Raw genomic sequence first — 23,712 nt, forward strand, 5'->3', positions numbered from 1 at the left:
TTTTATTGCTAAATTCTTTCCTGACACATATGATCATCTTATTACTACTTTGTTATATGGTAAAGATAAAATTTGTTTTAAAAATGTGTCTAGTAGTTTGATTAACAATGAGTACAGGAAGAAAGACAAAGAGAACTTCAACAACACATTTGGCAAGGCTTTGTCAGTTAAGGGTAGACCCCATTCGAAGTTAGCAGGCGTTAGAGTTAATCCCGCCGAAGATGAATGTACCTATTGTCATGAGAAAGGGTATTGGAAGAAAGATTGCCTAAGTTTGAAGGGAAAAAGAAATGTTGTTTCCAAAATCAATGTAGCATAGAATGATACTGATTATTCTGAATCTAAATTTTAGGTCGTTGGTGTGGCCTTCGGCCACTTGTTGGTATTGGAAAAAATTCGCATCTGTCGATTTGAAGAAGATCTTGTGGCAATCTACTTCAGGTCTTAGTAAAACTTTAGTTTTTTGGAATTTTGGAATTTGGCATCATGATGGAGTTTGAAATTTGGATTTGTTGCATAAAATTAGAAGAACTAGTTCATTTTGTTCTGCAGTTTGGATTGGCTTGATATGTCTCGAGCTTTTAAGTCTGTTGTTTTGTTTTGATTTGTTTGAAGAGCGCTCGTTTGTTTTGTTTGGTGCAGCATAATTTTTTTTTGGCATTAGAGTAAATTCGCTTTGGAGCACTTGCATGGATGGTTGTTTATTTGTTTATGGTATTTGCTAAGGTGGAGTTTTATTCAAATTTATGTACTCAAGAGTCTTCGCTATGGTGGAGAATTGTTAAAAATTTAGCTTTGCATCTCCATGAAGCATAAGAAGTTTGGATTCAACTTCTCCTCTTCTCCTCCAGATTGTTTTTAAGGCTCTTAGATGATTCAGAAGCTACTGAAGAAGATGGTTTTGAATTGAAGTTCTTAGTTGGTCACAATGGAAGCCACCATGAAGCTTCCCGAACACGTCCGAAACACAGTGGTTTTGGCATCACCGCTTCTGTCTCTCATCCTTCTCAAAAGCCTATAAATACGAAGCTAATGTGTTGTATTAGATATAGAAAATAATTGAATTTGAGAGTGATTGTGAGTTAGGAGGGATTACCTTCCCTTTGTATTTGTTTGTGAATTTTTAATATTTAATTTTGAATTCATTTGAGTGAATGAAATTTGTTTTGTTATTCTTGTGTATTTTTGTCTTGTGTATTCATATCTAAGACCTTCTAGCACAACCAAAATCGAGTTATGTACCTAGGACATCACATGAAAAATAGGTTGGGAAGCCTATAGACAGATAGATAATAAATATGTGTGTTTGAGAGAGAGGGTGAAGGAGTTCAATACGTGGCATAAACTGCATAATGATTTTAGGCTTTCACCAAATTTTAAAAATCTTTTTAAATTTAAATCATATGTATTAATTATTTGCATTTAAACTTTTTATTTAAAAGGGCATTTATATACAAGTCTTAATTTATAAATTTATATTCTATTAAGTCTTAATAAAGATTTTTTAAACCTTAAAATCCCATTAAATTCTGAATAGTTGGAATTGTTCTTCAAATAATGATTATTCATCATTTATAATTATCTATAAAGGAATATGATAATTTGACATTTATTTTGATTTTCAAAACTTTAAAACATTAACTTTCAAATTGAAAAACTAAAAATAAAAAAATTTATGTGCAAAAAAAAAAAAAAAATAAATGTTTTTTTTATTTTGAAAAAATTGAAAAAAACTATTTTTTTTTTGTTGTGAAAAACAGAAAATTTTGTATTTATAAAGAAGCATGATGATAGAATATTGATGTGCAAAACTTTAAATAAAAAAAACCCCTTTAAAAATGAAAAAAACTGATAATGTTTTCGATTTTATTGGATAGTTGAATCAAACCAATATGTAGAAGGGCAAAAATGCTTAATCCCATATTCTGTTTTTTTTTAATCAATTAGTGAAACAATTATTTCAAACACTACTATGCAAAATTGATAATGTTCTTAGTTTTTAAAAATTGGAAAAAATTGATAATATTATCAATTTTACTAAATAAGACTTATTGATTCAAAAAATCTTAAATAAAACTTGAGTTATCATAGCATTTGTAAATATGACTTTTAGATAATTAACTCTTATTTAAAATATAAGTTGCCTGAATATTCATTCTTGTAATTAAGGTTACTTTATCACCTTCCAGTCAATCAAAAAGGCCTCAAGTTTTTTTTATTTTTTTCTTTTGTGTGTGCGCGCGCATTTTATTAGGCTTAATCAGGTGTATTTTTCTTGTATAGCCTTTAAACAAAAATGTTTTATTTAGTATTTATTATCACCATTATTCTAATACAATTATTTTTAAGGTAAGGAATTTGGATATAATAGTTGCGGGTTAAATAAGTCTGGCCGTTCCATTAATGACCCTTAATTGTTTTTTTATGGGTGAATATGACCCTTAGTTGTTGATAACTTAATACTCTAAAACAAATATATATATATATATATATGTATGTATATATTGATAATTAACTCTGTTGGTGTTTGGAAAATTATTATTTTAACAAGTTATTTTAGTTTTTTGGTTATTTTAGTAAGTTAAAATTTGTGTTTGGAAAGATAGTTAGATTTTTTTATAATTAAATGTAATGTTTATGAGAGAAAAGTTAAATGATTATGGATTTGATGTGACATTTTATCTTATTAACTATTTTAATTTCTTTTATCTTTTTGTAAATTTTAATCTAAAAAAAGCTAAAATATACCTTCCCAAACATCCCCATACTGAAATACATATGGAACTCGACTGAACCCATCTCTAGTGACTACTAGCTAGTAATGAAGAGAGAGAGAGAGAGAGAGAGAGAGAGAGAGAGAGAGAGAGAGAGAGAGAGAGAGAGCATAAGATAAACGTCTCCTTGGATTGTTTGTTGATCAAAGAGGCGTATGTGTGGCGTTGAAGTCTCCAACAGTTGAGGACTTGGATCCACAAGGCATGGGTCCATGGGCATTAATTGGAACCACCAATGCTCGCCCCAGACAACAAATTTCACAGGGGTCTAGATTTGTCGTACCCATTCTAGTCTTTGTCCATGCTAGCACCTGTACCCATTCACGTCTTTGTCCATGCTAGCACATGTAATGTCATTCTTTTCATGATTTGTCCAGGTAAGAAAATTCAAAAAAATTGATACTACGAGTGATTTTCTGTTGAGAAATTACAATTTTTATCACATAATTTTAAATGTTTATAAACAAATTTTACATTTTAATCTCTTCAAAATTTATATAATTTTACATTAACACCTTTAGAATCGAAATAAATTTTCCTTTAGTTACACCAAATTTTGAAATTTTTTATTATTTTCATGTAACTTTTAGTAATTATAAAAATTATATATTTTAGCCAAACTGAGCTGAGCCAAAGAATATTTTTGTAGAATATTTTGTCACATCATTATAACATCATCGTAACGTCACCGTAGAATATTCTGTGGAATATTCCGTGGAACGTCAGCATCCAGTCAGACAACACATCAACGTTGACCATCTGCCACGTTAGCGTTGACCGACTGCCACGTTAGCAAGGTGCCACCTTATCAGTAATTTCTAAAATTTACATTTTGGTCTCTGATTTTTGATAAAATTGCAATTTAGCCCTGGTTATTTTTGAATTTATGTTTTGGCCCCCAAAAATTTTGGAATTTTTAGGCCCCAGAAGGTTGAAAAATTTCAATTTGACCCTTGAGAAGGGTGTTCGTACACCAAACTATCGTAGTCATCTCCAAAGTGGGCTCTTTTGGTAGTTTCAATTTTTTTTTTTTTAAAGAAAAAATAGCTAAAGAAAAAGCTTTAACAAGTAATCCAGGAAAGAGGAGTTCAATCTCTAGTGCTAAGTTCGAGGTGGAGAAATTTGATGGAAATAATAACTTTGGCATATGTCAATGAAAAGTTATGGATGTTCTCTACCAACAAGAACTTGGCATCGCTCTAGGAGACAAACCGTCTAATATGATTGAGAAAGAATGGACACAAATCAATCACCAAGCTTGTGGCATGATCCGATTGTCTCTAGTGAAAGAGCTGAAATACTTTATCATGAAGAAGCTTTGGCAAAAGAATTATGGAAGAAATTGGAAGTTAAATACAAGACCAAGAGTATAGAGAATCGTCTCTACTTGAAGAACAATCTCTTTCGATTCCAATATCAAAAAAGTATTTCGATATCTGAACACTTGAATGCTTACAATAAGATACTTGCTGATCTTTAGAATTTGGATGTTGATATTGTGGACGCGTCCTCAGGCCCTGTGCTCTTCCACAGTTCGGACTCGTTTTGTGTCAGTTCTTAATCTGATCTTGCAATGTGCAATGCAAGACTGATAAATCACCAAAGAGTCCAAATCTGACAAATCGTTTTGGAAAACAGATTTTTAGAAAGAAGTGCCAAACATGGACTGCTTTGCCAGATACAGAGTCGCCACCTAAATATTTTGTTTTGGGGGAATTTAAGAAACCCAAACTCGTTGCCTAAGGCCACATGTCTGTCATCACCAAAGTTGCCTCGGCTCGGGAACTTGGGTACGATTGGGGAAGGTCAGCTATGAGCACCCCCGCTCGCCCGATCAAAGATTGGCCTCTACTAATCATGATATCTAGTTTTAAAAATATTAGGCATTCTTATTCCGATTAATTAGCTACTATGTGATGCACACAATACAAAAGTATAGACTAGATCGCCTAATTTGGAATAAAGCATCGCATATCCGTTGTTTAGAAATGATTTGAGGTTTGCTACTCGCAAGTAGGCTAAAATACGGATTTCGATGAATTATTCCAATTCAAATAATCCAACCTTCACCCACAGGCATTCAAGCAGTAAATCAACTAAGCGGTTAGCCTCTTGGCAAGCATGCTTTCATGTTAGCATTCACACTCATGCGAGATGCTAAAGCATAAACACTCACCTAGTACTCCAAGCCAAAACAAAGAACATGTTAGTAATCAAATGTATGATCCAAGTCCATGTTAAGATGGCTAATGTATCGCAGGCAAAATGCAACTAGAATAGGCTCGGCTAATTTATGGATGGCATGTGAAATGCAACAGATAACACGTATTCAAGTTAGATTTGAAATAATATGCGATTAGTATGATGTGCCGAGCCGGGTGCATGCGATACAAATGAATGAATGCGCACATGCATAGCATAAGGATGCTAATTGAAATATGCCCTAATACTAACCATCAAAAGCAGGTAAGTAAAAGGGAGAAAGAAGTAGGGGTTGGAAGACATGCACACACGCACCCACGCACCCACAATTATTACACAGTTATGCTCTCTCTCGGAGAGGCCAAAAGAATAATACAAATTAACTGACTAACAAGCTAATTAATTAATTATAGACCACTTAACTAGTTAAGCAAATTAACTAAGCTAATAAAGCGATAAAACAGCCTCGGGAAGAGGGTCCAATGCATGCGTGCTCCGCTTCGCTCGGAAATCCATCACCATGCACAAGCTGCCTCTGTTTACCCTGCTCTGCTCCTCTGAAAATTGTGCAAGTCTCAATCATGGTCTAGAATCACTTCCTGATCACTGTGGAAGGTCACCGACCAAAAGGAAACACCACCGGCCAGGGGAAACTGGTCATCGACCATTGGTATGGCTCTCGGCCAAATATTTTTAGTTGGCCGGCACTCAATATGGTCGGTCGACCATATCTTCCTGCAGAATCCTGTTTTGACAGTAGCAGAGGGCAAACAAGGCATGTCAACGCATTTCAAAGCAAATGTTTGCACCACCACACTCCTTATCATGTTCATGACTTAAAGGAGGATGGCCCTCGACCCTCAGGCCACCAATCACGCATTTCGATGCATGATGGCCCAAGAAATCAAGTTGTGCATTTTGGTGTCAAATGAAATGCAAACCAAAAAAAACAAATTTCCCAACCTCTATCACAATCAATTCAAGAGGCAAGGCATGCATGCAAAATGCAACCTAAGCATGCAAGCTAAGTATGCAATATGAACATGAGGGCAAACATGCACACATGCAAGCATATAACAACATAGTAATGGAAAAATATGCAACAACATGTTAGGCAACTAAAAGAGAGAATGCATGCCAAATGCATTACAACTTAAGCATGCAACAACATGCCATATAGCTCAAGCATGTATCAATAATGCAAGCGATGAGCATGCAAAACACTATGCAACCAAAACAAGCAAGCATGAAGCAATGTAACAACATTTGAACAACATGCAAACGGTGGACTTAAACTAATATGGACAAGCCTCAGCCATGTCTAAATAAGTAGCCAAAATGCTATGGAAATGAAGGCAAATTTACATACAAACATGCATGCGAACATGGTCCAACACTTAAGCACAAAGAGGGGAATTTTAAGCACACTTAAAAGGAGATGATCATGGACCAATGACAAGCATGGCAAACTCTGAAAATCATGTTAAGGATGGTGCCAAACCAACTAAACAAAGCAATCAAAGCATGCAAGCAAGGTTCAAGGCTCAAAGCAATGAAAGGGGCTTAAACCATGGCCGTACAAGGCAAGCCTCAAAGGGACAAAAGGACTCAAAACAGTCCTAAAGCAGACCAAAATAAGGTCAAAAACACACCTAGATGGCATCTAAATGGCCTAAGTCTAAAGGCATGCATGATGACCCAAACATGGAGCATAAAACACAAACCTCCTGAAACATCAAAGGAGCCATAAATGAAAGTATACAAGCATACTATATGGACTGAAATGGCATAACTAATGGTGCCAAACCACTGAAATGATGCAAGTAGAGCATGCTAGAGGATCCAACACCCAAGGCCTACAAAGGGGTATTGCATGGTAGCTATACAAAGCAAGTCATGGATGACCCAAATGACCAAAATCAGACCTCAAGCACATCAAAACATGCATAAAAGCTTCACAAAACTAAGCCAAAATCATGCTAAAAACAAGGCTCAAAGCACAAAGCATGTTAAGGCAATTTCATGGCATTACAAGACAAGTATGCAAAGCATGCATGGTGTGTCTAAACCAACTAAAAACAGTGCTATATCATGGCAAAATAAGCACAAATACTACTTAAGACATGACCAACATGAACTCAAGAAAGGTGCTCACACATGAGGCTAAAATGGTAAGTATTTAAGACAACAAGGAGAGGGGATGGCCCTCTCCTTCTTAGGACCTCAAAACACCATCCCCACTACTGAAATCCCTTTGGATTTCAGTGGCGAGGAGGCCAACACAAGGTGGTCCCGGAGCTCACCAAAAGTGCACAAAAATGAGGCCAAACAAGGCCTAAGAGGGGTCAAACAACCCCAAACCTCAAAGAGACCTTAAACAACTATCAAAAGCAAGTAAAAATAGAACTTTTACTAGTTATACACTAAGCTTAAAAACAGATGCAAGGATAGCTAAAAGTCTATGCAAAAATGGAGAATAAAGGGGTAAAGTACTTTCCCTTGAAGACCTCTTTCAAGAACAATGCTCCAGCAGCCTCTCCAAGCTTAGATCAACTCAAGAACCCTGAAAATAACTCCTTAGTACCTCAATAGCTAAAGAAAAGTGTAGCACTAGGTGTTTGTATGCAAAACTATGAACAAAAACACCTAAAACACACACAAAATGGAAGAAGAAGGAGATATAGAGATAGAATAGATACACAATCCTCTAACCCTAATCTCAGAGCTCTGGAACTTCTTTTTGGAACCCTTGAGGAGGGAGGAGAAGCCCTCCCTTTATAGAGATTCACTCTTGCAAAGCTTACAAAACAAGCTAAGCAAGAGTGAAACAGTGATCGGCCAGCCAAAAATGACAAATTGACCAAAACAATGGTCGGCCGACCATAAAGAGTGCCGACCGGCCATAACCATTGGCCGGTAGCAACAAAACAGGGCTGGTGGCCTCAAGCCATGGCCGGTGAGGTGTGGGGATGGCCAACAAGCCATTTCCCACCCTCAGAAGCAAAAACAAAAGTGTTTGGTGCAAAACCAAACACAAAACAGGCAAGTCGAGAGGTCTTGAGGCAAGGCGCGTGGCCGAGACCTCCGAGAACTCAGGACAAACACAAACATGGATAATCATCGAGTGTTCAAACGATGACGTCCAAGTCTTGAGGACGGTCATAAATGGGATGTCTATAGTTGCCCCTCTTTGACAGAACTCGAAAGTCATAACAATAATGGGAGTGAGTGTCAAAGCCTAGAGACGACCCATTTTTGACAAGGTCGAAGACTTAGACAAAGCATACAAGCTACAAACAAAGATATGCGCCCGAGGGCTGGGGCAAAATGCAAGACAATGCACAAAGCCGAGCATAACTTATGATCATGCAAAGAAAGCTGTAACGAAGCATATACATATAATAAATGCAACAGTTCAAGCAATCAAACACAAATCTAACTACATTACAATGTAGAAAGGATGTAAGAGAATTATGCATATCTCGTTACGTCTCACGTGAAGAATACAATACCTGTCCGGTTCGTCTGGTCGTGCCAGCTTCAAATGAACTGTACATATAATATCGTGCCTGAAAGAGAAAGAAAACTTAACAGGTACAATATCGTTAGCAACATGCATAATAATGCAATCTAAAACTGCGTGACAATACAAGCGAAGGAGTGCATGACAATGCAACTCGTGTGACAACGCATAACAATGCAGAAAGGATGCAAAATGATATGCAATATTTACAAAACTATGTATAAACAATGCAAATGATGTGCAATGCATTTGGGATGATCAAACCATAAGCAGTTGAAAACTGCACAAATATCATGAAGATAATGGAGATGCAAAATCCCTCTACCATAGAAAAGGTGCCGACACCCTCAAACCACAATCCCAACAGTGGAATAGGCGCATACACATGCAGAACTATGAGTGTGTAGACGAAACACATGATACAAGTAATTGGGTGGGATGATATAAGTGAGGCATGCTCTGCTCAAGAAAGACCACGATCCCAAATGCTGGACGCAACACATTACACTACAATGCACTGAATGAATGAAATGGATAAGGCGCATGCCAAAAACATATCTTGCCTAGGAAAGGCATGAACATATACAAACCATGTTTAACACAGAAACGGTGCCGTCACCCACAACACTAGGTGCGTACACATAATATTATAACTGTGCTTCAACGCGAAAAGAATAAGCACATACCAGACCAAGCTCAACATGGAAAGGCGCAAGCGATGGATGGAGGATGTAGCAAATGCATGCAATACTCTCTATGTACAATACAATGAATGCATGACAATGCAAGCTATGTACAATGCAACCTACATACTAGATGATGCAGTAGGGAAATGCATGACATTGCAAAGTAAGGAAGAATGCATTACAATGCATGTAAGGAAAGATGCATGACAATGCAAGCTATGTTCAATGCAATATTTACAATGAAAAAAAAAATACAATGGCTACAATGGATAAGGCGCGCGGCCGAAACATATCTTGCCTAGGAAAGGCATGGACACATACAAGCCATGTTTAACACGGAAACGGTGTCGTCATCCACAACACTAGGTGCGTACACATAATATCATAACCGTGCTTCAACACGAAAAGTATGAGCACATACCAGACCAAGCTCAACATGGAAAGGCGCAAGCCGTAGATGGATAATGCAGAAAATGCATGTAATCTACAATACAATATATACAATATGCAATAGATGGAATGGATAAGGCCTGCGGCCAAACCGTATCTTGCCTAGGAAAGGCATGAACACAAACAGACCACGTCTAACACAGAAATGGTGCCGTCACCCACAACCCTAGGTGCGAACACATAATATCATAACCGTGCTTCAACGTGAAAAGTACGGGCACATACCAGACCAAGCTCAACATGGAAAGGCGCAAGCCGTAGATGGATAATGCAGCAAATGCATGCAATCTACAATGCAATATATACAATATGCATGTAATGTATGTATGTAAATGCAATATTTATAGTGACGCATGTAAATGCAATATTTACAATGATGCATGTAAATGCAATATTTACAATGATGCATGACAATGCATGGTAAGAAAATGCATGACAATGCATGGTAAGAAAATGCATGACAATGCATGTTTGTTTTTTTGTATTTTGTTTTTTGAAATGCATGACAATGCAAATGAGACACAAATGCGCGACAACTTTTTTTTTTGTTTTTTGTTTTGTTTTGTTTGTTTTTTTTTTTTTGAAATGCATGACAATGCAAATCAGACACAAATGCACGACGACGCGCGTCTTTCGAAATGCATGACAATGCAAATGAACTTGAATGCGCGACAGCGCACGTCTTTTGAAAAATGCATGACAATGCAAATGAACTCGAATGCGCGACAATGCAGGTCTTTTGAGATGCATGACAATGCATGTGAACTCGAATGCGTGACAATGCGCGTCTTCTGAGATGCATAACAATGCAAATGAACTCGAATGCGCGACAACGCACGCCTCTTTCAAAATGTATGACAATGCAAGTAAATAGTGCATATCAATGCAAGGGATGATGAAGTAGTTTCCAAGCCTTTGCAAGATACAAAAGGATACGAAAATGATACACCTTGCACGTATTCGAGTGCTACGCATAGAAGACATGGCACAGAGACCGGTCAAGCTTCAAAATGCAGTTCCTTGTACTATCTTGAGCAATAAAGGCCCCAAACCACATATCTGACCCAAACAAGGGTGTAGGAGATTCACCGACCATCAGGAGAGTCCACCGGCCACAAAATAAGTCCATCGGCCAAATATTTGGCCGACCGGCCAAAAATGCCTGTGTCGGGCAATTTTGTCAATTCGGCCACGGGTCTTTAAATATAGGGCTCAAACCCTTATTTCTCCACTTGCCTCTTGGTCGAAAATCTCTTCCCTCTCTCTCTAGATTATTTTTCAACCTTCGATCCACTATTTTCCTCGGTTTTTGAGCCCGTTTCGTCGTTCGATTCGCGAATACCTTCATGTTTCAGACATTTTGAACTGAACAAAACTTGTTTTCGGTGCCTCTTTCTTGATTTCCACCACTCGGGGTTTGTTTTCCTCGAGTTTACCTTGATTCTCGTGCTTTTTCCGCACTCCGAGCTTTCCGTCCATTTTTCACCCTCTCGGGGTTGACTTTTCAGTTGACTTTTCACATTCTTACCCGGTTTTCGCACTTCCGGCCATTTTTGCACTCTCTTCGAGATGGAAGACGACATACCCCAGGGTGGGGCTCCCCAGAGCAGGAGATGGACCCCGAGGCTGAGCTCTTGCCTTTGAGCGTTCGACCGTTCGACCCGGCGACCTATAAGCCGGCGATTCACGTGTTGCCTCCTGACGGACTTCGCCAGTTCAGGAGTTTTGCCAGGGGCGTACCACTAGAGGTTCTACTGCATGAGCTAGAGTCACATCTGTCTTACGACGCTTCCAAGATATACTCTTCCCCATGTCATTTTTCGCAATGTAGAACATAACTGCAATAGTCGATCTTGTTCTTTAATTGCTTAGCCCGGATACACCGATATACCACATGTTGCAGTCTACTGCGAGCACACCTATACTCGGTATTTGTTTGAATCTGAACACGTGCATACACACTTTATTTTCCACTGAACCACTCAGACACACTGATACATCACATGCTGTAGTTCACTGTGTGCACACTTGCACCAGATATCTGTTTGAATCTGAACGCGCGCACATGTGCTGTATTTTCATCAATTCTGAGTGCTTTCAATGCTGTATTTGTAACACTGCTTCGCAAATGTTTGTTTTGACCATAGGGGGATTCCCATGCCTTCCGAGGGTATGGGAATGTTATGGCCCGGGGGTGGTACATGGAGCTTTCTGAGGCAGTTCGCCGTATCGTTGACCAGGCCGGCTTCGACACTTTTTGCATGGGGCTCTCACGCCTAACTGTGAGTAGGCCTCTCCTTGCTGCTCTGGTGGAGAGGTGGTGGGACACCACCAACTCTTTCCATCTTTCGGCCATGGGAGACATGATGATGACTCCCTTCGACTTCTCCATGCTCACAGGCATTGGAGTAGGGGGTGATCTGATCCCTTTTGATATAGATATGAACGAGTGGGAGGCCTCTCAGATGTACCTTCTTGGTGACCTACCGCCTCTTGCTCGTCCAGGATTTGTATGATACTCGTGGTTCGAGGACCACTTCAGGATCTAGGCACCTACCACTCGGAAGGAGGAGGAGTAGTATGCACGCGGCTTCCTCATGTTTTTGCTGGGGACGACTCTTTTCGCCGACCGGGCGAACACTGTGCCCCTTTGTCTGCTGAGTGCACTGGTTGACGTGACCAGGATCCATGGCTACGACTGGGGTGGCGCAGGCTTGGCCATACTCTACGGCTATATGAGTTCATCCTCTCGCTTCAGCGGATAGCTGCTCGGAGGCTACTGGCGGGCTTGGGAGGTACGTCTTCTTCTTCTGTTTTACATTTCTGCTTTACATTCTTTGTACTCTGTATACTGTACACGCTGCGGTCTTCGTCACACTGGTCATATACTGCACCCATGGCACACATACAATTTGCTTTACACACTGCACACATTGCACAACACACTTCATATACTGCACAATCTGTTGCCAACTGACTGTAGACTGCACACACTGCAAACATGCAATCTGCCTTACTTACTGACTGTACACTGCGCACACTGCACACTCTGCACAATACACAGTTCTGCGATTTCTGCTTTATTCTGTATTCTGCTTTATTCTGTATTCTGCTTTTATCTGATAAGCATACTGGTATTTGCTCTGTTACATTGTAGTTGTGGGTATACGCCTACTTCCTGAGGCTTGCCCCAGTACCAGAGGAGGAGATGCCTCCCATGATCCCATTCTCCCACCGCTTCGACATGAGGTGCGAACGGAGACCACGAGAGTCTTTCATATTCTTCCGCCGCTATTTTGATACCATCACTGCGGCAGAGGTATGTCAAACATTACAATTCATTTAAGCTTTGCTTTGTATTGCATTTTTAATAATAGTAGATAACAAACTGTATTTTGTTTGCAGATCACCTGGCAGCCATGGACCTCATTGCCCATTACAGTACGAGAGTAGTATAAGGGTGCTCAGGAGACCTCCCGGTTCAGGATTTTGCTAGAGGGCCCGATCTGTCGGGCCTGGTACCTGGGCGAGCGCTTCTTGCGGCAGACCTTAGGCGTGCCAGAGCAGATAGTTCCGGAGCTGCCTCCTACGACCATGAGGCAGACAAAGAGATACATCCCACGGGAGATGGCCACTTATACGATCAGTTGGGGCTCGGGGGGCTTTAGAGGCGAGGGTGACTATGCAGAGTATGTCCAGACCTATATCATGCGGCCTCTGGGTAGTGCTTGCCGAGTTGAGAGGGAGAGGCCTGCGGTGCCAGCGACTGGAGCAGGAGCAGGAGCAGGAGTAGGAGTAGGAGCACCGAGGATGGCTCGGGCCCATGGTAGGAGTGTGCCCCGGAGAAGGCAGAAAGCTAGGTGGCCAGCGTTGCCCACGATGATGACATGTAGAGGGCAGGATGGAGAGACTTATCAGATCCCTATCGCTCCCCCTCCAGCTGATCACGAGCTAGTCGGGTTCTACGACTTGCCCCCGGTTTGTACTACTGCATTTTGTACAGTCATTTCATTTTATTTCTCTTGATATTCCGCAGAATACTGATACTTCTAACACTTTTGCAGGCTTCGTCCGAGTATACTCGCCAGTCTTTGGAATTGACTGCCTCCGTGATAAGGATGTTGCAGCGGAGCCTCGGCCTGCTGGCCATTTACAGTATCCCGGTAAGCTCTTTCGACTATCATCTCAAACTTTGCACAATCTGATGCATCGCACCATCAACACAGTACTTGATATACGGCCCTCATGACATTCGATACATTGTAACCCACAGACTGTTCACAGCATTACTCACGGCATTCATACACTGCACTCAGTCACTGCATTCTGTATTCATACACTGCTCACAGTATTCATACACTGTACTCACACACTGCATTCTGTACTGATACACTGCTCACAGTATTCATACACTGTACTCACACACTACATTCTGTACTGATACACTGCTCACAGTATTCATACACTGTACTCACACACTACATTCTGTACTGATACATTGCTCACAGTATTCATACTCTGCTTTACGTAGCGTACTGATGCGTTTGCCATTTGTGCTTTTCAGCCTCTGTTCCAGATTTCGGCTGTAGAAGGTGCTCCAGCAAGACCATCTGCATCTACCCGAGGAGGAGGGAGAGCAGGGCAAGGGACCACAGTACACCCCCGCACCAAGGCGGGGCGCACTCATGTTGGGAGCAGCTCTCGGGCACAGATCCCTGACGATGATGAGTCTGAGGCAGGGTCGAAGGCGGAGGCAGAGTCATCTGAGGAGGAGACTGGAGATGACTTGGGCTCCGGCTCAGATGGTGGAGCTGGCGATGATGCTCCTGGACCTTCGTCCTGGAAGAGGACGAGGACAGACCCTCAGGCCTGAGACCAGTTGACATTGATCCAGACTTTTGTTGCCTTTCTTCTTTTTGTTTTACTTTTCTTTTTGCTGGTAGCTTGAGCACACTGTACTACCGTAGGCAGGGTTTATTTTCTTCAAAGCTATGTACTTGAAAAGATGATAGAATAAAACAAGCTTTTTGTCTGAAAAAGTGTTGCATTTGTACATTTCATACATCGCATCGCATTGCATTATATCACATAACAATGTAAACAAGATTGATCTTTTGTCTGAAAATTGGAACACTTGCATCGTAATAACCAAGTAATGAACCAGCTAACGTCAAAACAACTCATACAACCCACTTCTCATTCTGAATACACAGCCTATAACACAGCGCTTGGTTTACTCGGCACACAGCCCATACAATGCACTGCTTATTCTGAACACACAACCTATTCTGATCAAACAATTCAATCTTGAAAAGACGGGATGCAAAAACGGGGCACGTAAAAGTTGGAACAAACACGGATGCTCCACAATTTCCCTCTTTTCTTTTGCTTCGCGGTTTGGAACCCACATAGTCTCGGATAGGTCCTGGTTCTACTGTTCCGACATGGCCTGGGTTGAACCCTGCGGCTATTGAAAAAACCAATCTTGCTTTGCACAAATCTGGAGAATGGTGCAGCACTCTGAGCACAAACGATTTTTTGAAATTGAGAAATGAGTTGTCGACCGGGTATTGAGCCTACGACTGAGCACAACGCCCCTACTACTCAACAAAAGGTACACAACCTAAACACATCGAGACATGCTCGGAGCAGACTCAAAACAAGAGTTGAGGTAAACAAAACAAAAGACACGACACACAGACGTGTTATAAAGACAAGAGACCTCTCAGTTCGTAAGGAGCTAGTTTCTCCGGGTATTGTTTCCCACCCTTTCTTATTTGTGATTCTCATATCACTCGGCCCTCAGGCTCTATTTTTCTGAAAAAGCCCTTTTCTCACTTTTTCTCTCAACGCACATCTCTCTATTCTTCAATCTCTCGTTTCATTTTTTTTTTATCCCTCCCCTGGGTGGTTTGATGGATAAACAAGAGGTTGTGGGTTCATGCCCAACACTGTTAGCTCGCAGCTACTTCTTCCGGCGACGTCTGGTCGATGCTCCGGATGAGGGAGTGGAGTATCTTGATCCATTCCGACTTGTGCTTCACACTTGGCTTGATACCTCGTTGCTCGGAGGGTGAGAGAGCTTTCAGCCCTTTACAGACGGCTCCAGTTGTGCCCTTTCTGGCAAGTATGCTGGCGATGGGGGAAAGACAGGAAACCTGACTCAACTGTGCCCCCTTAGTTCATCATTTTGACCATTTTTTGTTTTGGTTTTCTACTAAAACGATTTTGACCAAAATGAGAGTTAGATCAACATGCTTGTTCGATTTTTGATTTGAAAATCATGTAAGTCAGGCTATGAGCACTGAAAATTTTCTTTTTTTGGGTCCAAGAAAATGGTCCAGTTATGGAAAAGATGGAATAATTGTCGAGAAAATATTCAACCTCAGTAAAAATTCTTAAAAACCATTTTTGCAAACAGCCGCTGCTCAACGAGCACATAACTTACTCTTGAGATGCACAACCTCAGATCGGAAGGAAAACTGCCCCTTGCCTGAAGAGAGCTGCATGGCAACGGAAAGTTGCCCCTTGTCTGGATAACGCCGCAGCATACTGTAAACAGTCCTCGTTAGTGATGATCGCAACCGAACTCTCGGATAAAGAGAAGACGAAGATGGTCAAAACCAATATATGGACACAGTCACTTTGAAAGCGCTGGTGGCTGGACTTCAAGATGAAGTTGCCCACGTATCCCAAACATGGAAATCAAGCCTTATGTAGTTCCAGTTTGGGTTCACTCGTGTATTAACCCTCACCTTCTAAGCTCTAACTTTTGCCAAGGCTGCCCTTCCGGGTTTTCAACCTTGCGAGCTTTGCTCTTTTTTCCTTTTCAATTCTTTTTTTTTTTTATATATTATTTTCTTTTCTTTTCCTTCTTTTTTGCATTCTTTTCTTTTCTTTGCTCTAACTTTTGCCTGGGTCGCCCTTCCGGGTTTTCGGCTCAGCGAGCCTCTCAAGGGTAAAAGTGTAGCTTTGTCCATGCCAAACGGTTTTAGGATTTTGAGGCCATCTGAATCTAGGAGAACGGCCGTTGTATTGATTTGCGAAAGGATCTATCTTCGGCTCTTCGAGCGTATTGGACATTATTGCTCCTAGTTCGAGGGGTGTTTCTGATTTAGCTTCACAAGCTTGTCTTGACGACATCTGATCTTCTTGATCTGACTTTGGTGCCTTTTGTTCGAGGGCTGCTTCGAATCTGGCCCCACGGGCCTCACATTGTGGTTTGGCCATAGAACATTCTGAATGCACGTTCAAGGTTCGAAAGCAAAGGGGTTGAATCTTGAGGCTGAGAGCGGTCCTAGGCTGCACAATCTCAAGAGTGATTCCATACCGGTCTTCACAAGACTGCGCAAAACATCTTTTGAAAATTTTTAAGAAAGCGACTAATCACTCGCGCTGAAGACAGTGCAGAACCAATCTGGATCAAGCCAGGGTCCTTTTCAATACTCACGTAAACAAAGATGATCTTAATCATTAAGGGCTTAGCGTGCCTCTCTTTCTCTCGATTGATCAAAGTTTTGCAAATCCTGAGGAATTCCTTCCTCTTCGTTTTCATCACCACAGTGTTTTTAAAAAAGTTTTGAAAAAACTTAGGTCAATGCAATGAGTTCGAGGTGCAGAAGAGTAGGTGAGATGTACTGCCGTTTCATTCAAATTCTCTGGCGCAACTAGCTCAAAGTATCAATAAGCACAAAAACATGATAGCCGCAACTGTTTCATTCAGATTTCCTGGTTGTAACTGGCTCCACAACAGAGATAGACTCAAAAAAAAGTAAAAGGATAATTACAAAACAAAATAATGATATCCGAGGCAACAACCCTGGAATCACCTGATTTCTATACAAAGGGACTGACTCGATACAACCAGACAGACCCTTAAGCAAAAAGACCGACTCAAGACAAAGAGACAGACTCAAGACAAAAACAGAGAACTGACTCGACACCCAAGCCAGAAATTACAAAAACTGCATTCACAAATGCTCAACATAGTGCGTGCCAAACGCCACATCTAAAATACACCGAGCACCGCCCGCAGGTGGTCCAACCCCTGATCACATACTCGCGCTATCCTCGAAATCCAACAACCTGGCGGTGACAGACTCTGCCGAGCTTGGCGGGAGGATGACCTCATTGTCAATCAAATCTTGCACTTCGTGACGGAGACGAAAACAGTTGTCGGTGTTGTGACCGGCCTGCTGATGATACGCGCAGTATTGAGTAGCATCATAGCCCGTTGGAAGATGATTGGGGAGAGGCCGAGGCTTAAGAGGTTTGAGATGACCCTTTTCCGCCAGGATTTGAAGTGCCTTAGACAAAGGCATGTAGAGGGCGTGAAAGACTCTGCGCCCTCGGGGCAGATACTTCGAAGTCTGTGGACCTTTGCTGGATGTACTCGAAAAAGGATCGGCAGGTGCTGCCTTGGCTTTCTGATCTTTTCCCGGTGTAGGGCTAGGATTGGAGGGGACTGTTCTGGCATGACGGGGTCTATCCCGATTTTCCGCCTGACTTGAACTGCCCTCGGTTGGAGTGGGGAAAGCATCATCCACAGTCTTAGTCATAACTGCGAATACTTGCTGTTTATTGAACCCCCCAGCTTTCAAAACCTCGACTGCCCACAGCAGTTGTTCAATGGGATCAGCGTCTGCCTTCATCTTATTCTTGCCTCTAGCCTCAGCTTGATCGAGGGTTTGGGTTGCTATATCAGAGCGAAACCCGGTTGTTGTTGACACGTCATTGCCAGAGTTTGAGACAACTTCAGGCTGGCTAAGCTCAATTACAATTCGCCCCAGTAGCGGGGGCTCCTGTGGCATGAAATTCCCAACATACGATGCAGTTGGTGGCGGGGCAGACATTCCGTAGGCTAGATTAGCCACGGATCTCTAGAGTTCGCCAATCATTCCCATTAACTCAAACGTGGTGGGTTCACAAGCTTGAAACAACTGGGGTTCCCAGATCGGGCGCGCAGCAGGCGACTTGGGCGGGTGTGATATCTCAACATCGGTCTCACCCTATAAGATGATCCCTTGGTTTAGTGCGGCTGCCATAACCATGACTTCCTCTGAATTTTGTGACATCGTAAATCCGCTGAACTGAACGGAGGTGATATGACTGGTGACTTGGTTGATCAGATATCTGCCTTGCTTTAGCGAAGGAGAACACTAGCTATTCTGAACTCAGATCTCTGAAACTGATAGAGAAAACACGCAGCATTTCAGCCCAAATCAAAACAGACACAAGCATAGCTGAATAACTGTACTCTACCACTGATCACTATTCGCCAAAATCTCTGCCCCAAAAACCGAATTTGATACCTGTGGATATAATTGATTCTTAAAAAATACTGATACTGATACCCTCAGGCCTGGTACTCAGATTTGCAAACTGATATGTGCATCCCCTGTAGAGATACACTCTAAAAGCACATATAACAAGTAAATGAGAGCCAAAACACCCCTATAATGGGGTAGGATTTCCCTGTCCTATTTTGTCAGGAGCTAGGGTTTCACTACGCACGCAGCGGTTTCAAACAACCTATCGGGTAAGCAACCTGTCCTAGCTTGAAATGGTCACTATGGATTCCGAATGTGCACTAGGTCGAATGGTCAAAAGGATGCCCCAGTGACAACTGGGGTTTGTGTTCCCATTGTGGCAGAGCTCGTAACCGATCAGCCTTATGGCACAAAGCCTCCAGCAAACCGTTCAGGAATAGCAGATAGAAAACACGGTGTCCTAGGCACACCAATGCAAATGCAATGCAAAGAAACACATAAGTGTGAACAAAACAAGATATCATGAGTTCGAGTCAAGCTCTCTAAACTCCCCAGCAGAGTCACCAGAAACTGTGGGCGCGCCCTCGGGCCCTGTGCTCTTCCACAGTTCAGACTCGTTTTGTGTCGGTTCTTAATCTGATCTTGCAATGTGCAATGCAAGACTGATAAATCACCAAAGAGTCCAAATCTGGCAAATTATTTTGGAAAACAGATTTTTAGAAAAAAGTGCCAAACATGGACTGCTTTGCTAGATACAGAGTCGCCACCTAAATATTTTGTTTTGGGGGAATTTAGAAAACCCAGACTCGTTGCCTAAGGCCACATGTCCATCATCACCAAAGTTGCCTCGGCTCGGGAACTTGGGTACGATTGGGGAAGGTCAGCTATGAGCACCCCCGCTCGCCCGATTAAAGATCGGCCTTTACTAATCATGATACCTAGTTTTGAAAACATTATGCATTCTTATTCCGATTAATTAGCGAATCTTACTATGTGATGCGCACAACACAAAAGTATAGACTAGATCGCCTAATTTGGAACAAAAAATCGCATATCCGTTGTTTGGAAATGATTTGAGGTTTGCTACTCGCAAGTAGGCTAAAATACGAATTTCGATGAATTATTCCAATTCAAACAATCCAACATTCACCCACAAGCATTCAGACAGTAAATCAACTAAGCGGTTAGCCTCTTGGCAAGCATGCTTTCATGTTAACATTCACACTTATGCGAGATGCTAAAGCATAAACACTCACCTAGTACTCCAAGCCAAAACAAAGAACATGTTAGTAATCAAATGTATGATCCAAGTCCATGTTAAGATGGCTAATGCATCACAGGCAAAATGCAACTAGAATAGGCTCGACTAATTTATAGATGGCATGTGAAATGCAACAGATAACATGTATTCAAGTAAGATTTGAAATAATATGCGATTAGTATGATGTGCCGAGCCGGGTGCATGCGATACAAATGAATGAATGCGCACATGCATAGCATAAGGATGCTAATTGAAATATGCCCTAATACTAACCATCAAAAACAGGTAAGTAAAAGGGAGAAAGAAGTGGGGGTTAGAAGACATGCACACACGCACCCACGCACCCACAATTATTACACAGTTATGCTCCCTCTCGGAGAGACCAAAAGAATAATACAAATTAACTGACTAACAAGCTAATTAATTAATTAGAGACCGCTTAACTAGTTAAGCAAATTAACTAAGCTAATAAAGCGGTAAAACAGCCTCGGGAAGAGGGTCCAATGCATGCGTGCTCGGCTTCGCTTGGAAATCCATCAGCATGCACAAGCTGCCTCTGTTTACCCTGCTTTGCTCCTCAGAAAATTGTGCAAGTCTCAATGATGCTCCAGAATCACTTCCTGATCACTGTGGAAGGTCACCGACCAAGAGGAAACACCACCGGCCAGGGGAAACTGGTCATCGACCATAGGTATGGCTCTCGGCCAAATATTTTTAGTCAGCCGGCACTCAATATGGTCGGTCGACCATATCTTCCTGCAGAATCCTGTTTTGACAGCAGCAGAGGGCAAACAAGGCATGGCAATGCATTTCAAAGCAAATGTTTGCACCAGCACACTCCTTATCATGTTCATGACTCAAACGAGGATGGCCCTCGACCCTCGGGCCACCAATCATACATTTCGATGCATGATGGCCCAAGAAATCAAGTTGTGCATTTTGGTGTCAAATGAAATGCAAACCAAAACAAACAATAGGCCCAACCTCTATCACAATCAATTCAAGAGGCAAGGCATGCATGCAAAATGCAACCTAAGCATGCAAGCTAAGTATGTAATATGAACATGAGGTCAAACATGCACACATGCAAGCATGTAATAACATATCAATGGCAAAACATGCAACAACATGTTAGGCAACTAAAAGAGAGAATGCATGCCAAATGCATCACAACCTAAGCATGCAACAACATGCCATATAGCTCAAGCATGTATCAATAATGCAAGCGATGAGCATGCAAAACACTATGCAACCAAAACAAGCAAGCATGAAGCAATGTAACAACATTTGAACAACATGCAAACGGTGGACTTAAACTAATATGGACAAGCCTCAGCCATGTCTAAATAAGTAGCCAAAATGCTATGGAAATGAAGGGAAATTTACATACAAACATGCATGCGAACATGGTCCAACACTTAAGCACAAAGAGGGGACTTTTAAGCACACTTAAAAGGAGATGATCATGGACCAATGGCAAGCATGGCAAACTCTAAAAATCATGTTAAGGATGGTGCCAAACCAACTAAACAAAGCAATCAAAGCATGCAAGCAAGGTTCAAGGCTCAAAGCAATCAAAGGGACTTAAACCATGGCCGTACAAGGCAAGCCTCAAAGGGACAAAAGGACTCAAAACAGTCCTAAAGCAGACCAAACAAGGTCAAAGATACACCTAGATGGCATCTAAATGGCCTAAGTCTAAAGGCATGCATGATGACCCAAACATGGAGCATAAAACACAAACCTCTTGAAACATCAAAAGAGCCATAAATGCAAGTATACAAGCATACTATATGGACTGAAATGGCATAACTAATGGTGTCAAACCACTGAAATGATGCAAGTAGAGCATGCTAGAGGATCCAACACCCAAGGCCTACAAAGGGGGATTGCATGGTAGCTATACAAAGCAAGTCATGGATGACCTAAATGACCAAAATCAAACCTCAAGCACATCAAAACATGCATAAAAGCTTCACAAAACTAAGCCAAAATCATGCTAAAAACAAGGCTCAAAGCACAAAGCATGTTAAGGCAATTTCATGGCATTACAAGACAAGTATGCAAAGCATGCATGGTGTGTCTAAACCAACTAAAAACAGTGCTATATCATGGCAAAATAAGCACAAATACTACTTAAGACGTGGCCAACATGAACTCAAGAAAGGTGCTCACACATGAGGCTAAAATGGCAAGTATTGAAGACATCAAGGAGAGGGGATGGCCCTCTCCTTCTTAGGACCTCAAAACACCATCCCCAGGGATTTCAGTGGTGAGGAGGCCAACACAAGGTGGTCCCGGAGCTCACCAAAAGTGCACAAAAATGAGGCCAAACAAGGCCTAAGAGGGGTCAAACAACCCCAAACCTCAAAGAGACCTTAAACAACTATCAAAAGCAAGTAAAAATAGAACTTTTACTAGTTATACACTAAGCTTAAAAATAGATACAAGGATGGCTAAAAGCCTATGCAAAAATGGGGAATAAAGGGGTAAAGTTCTTACCCTTGAAAACCTCTTTCAAGAACAATGCTCCAGCAGCCTCTCCAAGCTTAGATCAACTCAAGAACTCTGAAAATAACTCCTTAATACCTCAGTAGCTAAAGGAAAGTGTAGCACTAGGTGTTTGTATGCAAAACTATGAACAAAAACACCTAAAACACACACAAAATGGAAGGAGAAGGAGATATAGAGATAGAATAGATACACAATCCTCTAACCCTAATCTCAGAGCTCTGGAACTTCTTTTTGGAACCCTTGAGGAGGGTGGAGAAGCCCTCCTTTTATAGAGATTCACTCTTGCAAAGCTTACAAAACAAGCTAAGTAAGAGAGAAATCCCTCCATACACATGTATGGAGGGGGTGCAAAGTGGATGCCAGGTATCACAACTGGCATAAAAAATCTACCAAAAGCAGATGAATAGTGATCAGCCAGCCAAAAATGACAAATTGACCAAAACAATGGTCGTCCGACCATAGAGAGTGCTGATCGGCCACAACCAATGGCCGATAGCAACAAAACAGGGCCGGTGGCCTCAAGCCATGGCCGGTGAGGTGTGGGGATGGCCAACAAGCCATTTCCTACCCTCAGAAGCAAAACAAAAGTGTTTGGTGCAAAACCAAACACAAAATAGGCAAGTCGAGAGGTCTTGAGGCAAGGCGCGTGGCCGAGACCTCCGAGAACGCAAGACGAACACAAATATGGATAATCATCGAGTGTTCAAACGATGACGTCCAAGTCTTGAGGACGGTCAAAAATGGGTTGTCTACTGATATTAAAGATGAAGATAAAGCTCTTTTATTACTAAATTCTCTTCCTGACACATATGATCATTTTATTACTACTCTGTTATATGTAAAAGATGAAATTTGTTTTAAAAATATGTCTAGTAGTTTGATTAACAATGAGTACAAGAAGAAAGACAAAGAGAACTTCAACGACACATTTAGTAACGCTTTGTCAGTTAGGGGTAGATCCCATTCGAAGTTAGCAGGCGTTAGAGTTAATCATGTTGAAGATGAATGTGCCTATTGTCATGAGAAAGGGTAT

This window comes from Camellia sinensis, chromosome 6 (genome assembly GCF_055761805.1).
Source record: "Camellia sinensis isolate YWXY chromosome 6, ASM5576180v1, whole genome shotgun sequence".
Taxonomy (NCBI): domain Eukaryota; kingdom Viridiplantae; phylum Streptophyta; class Magnoliopsida; order Ericales; family Theaceae; genus Camellia; species Camellia sinensis.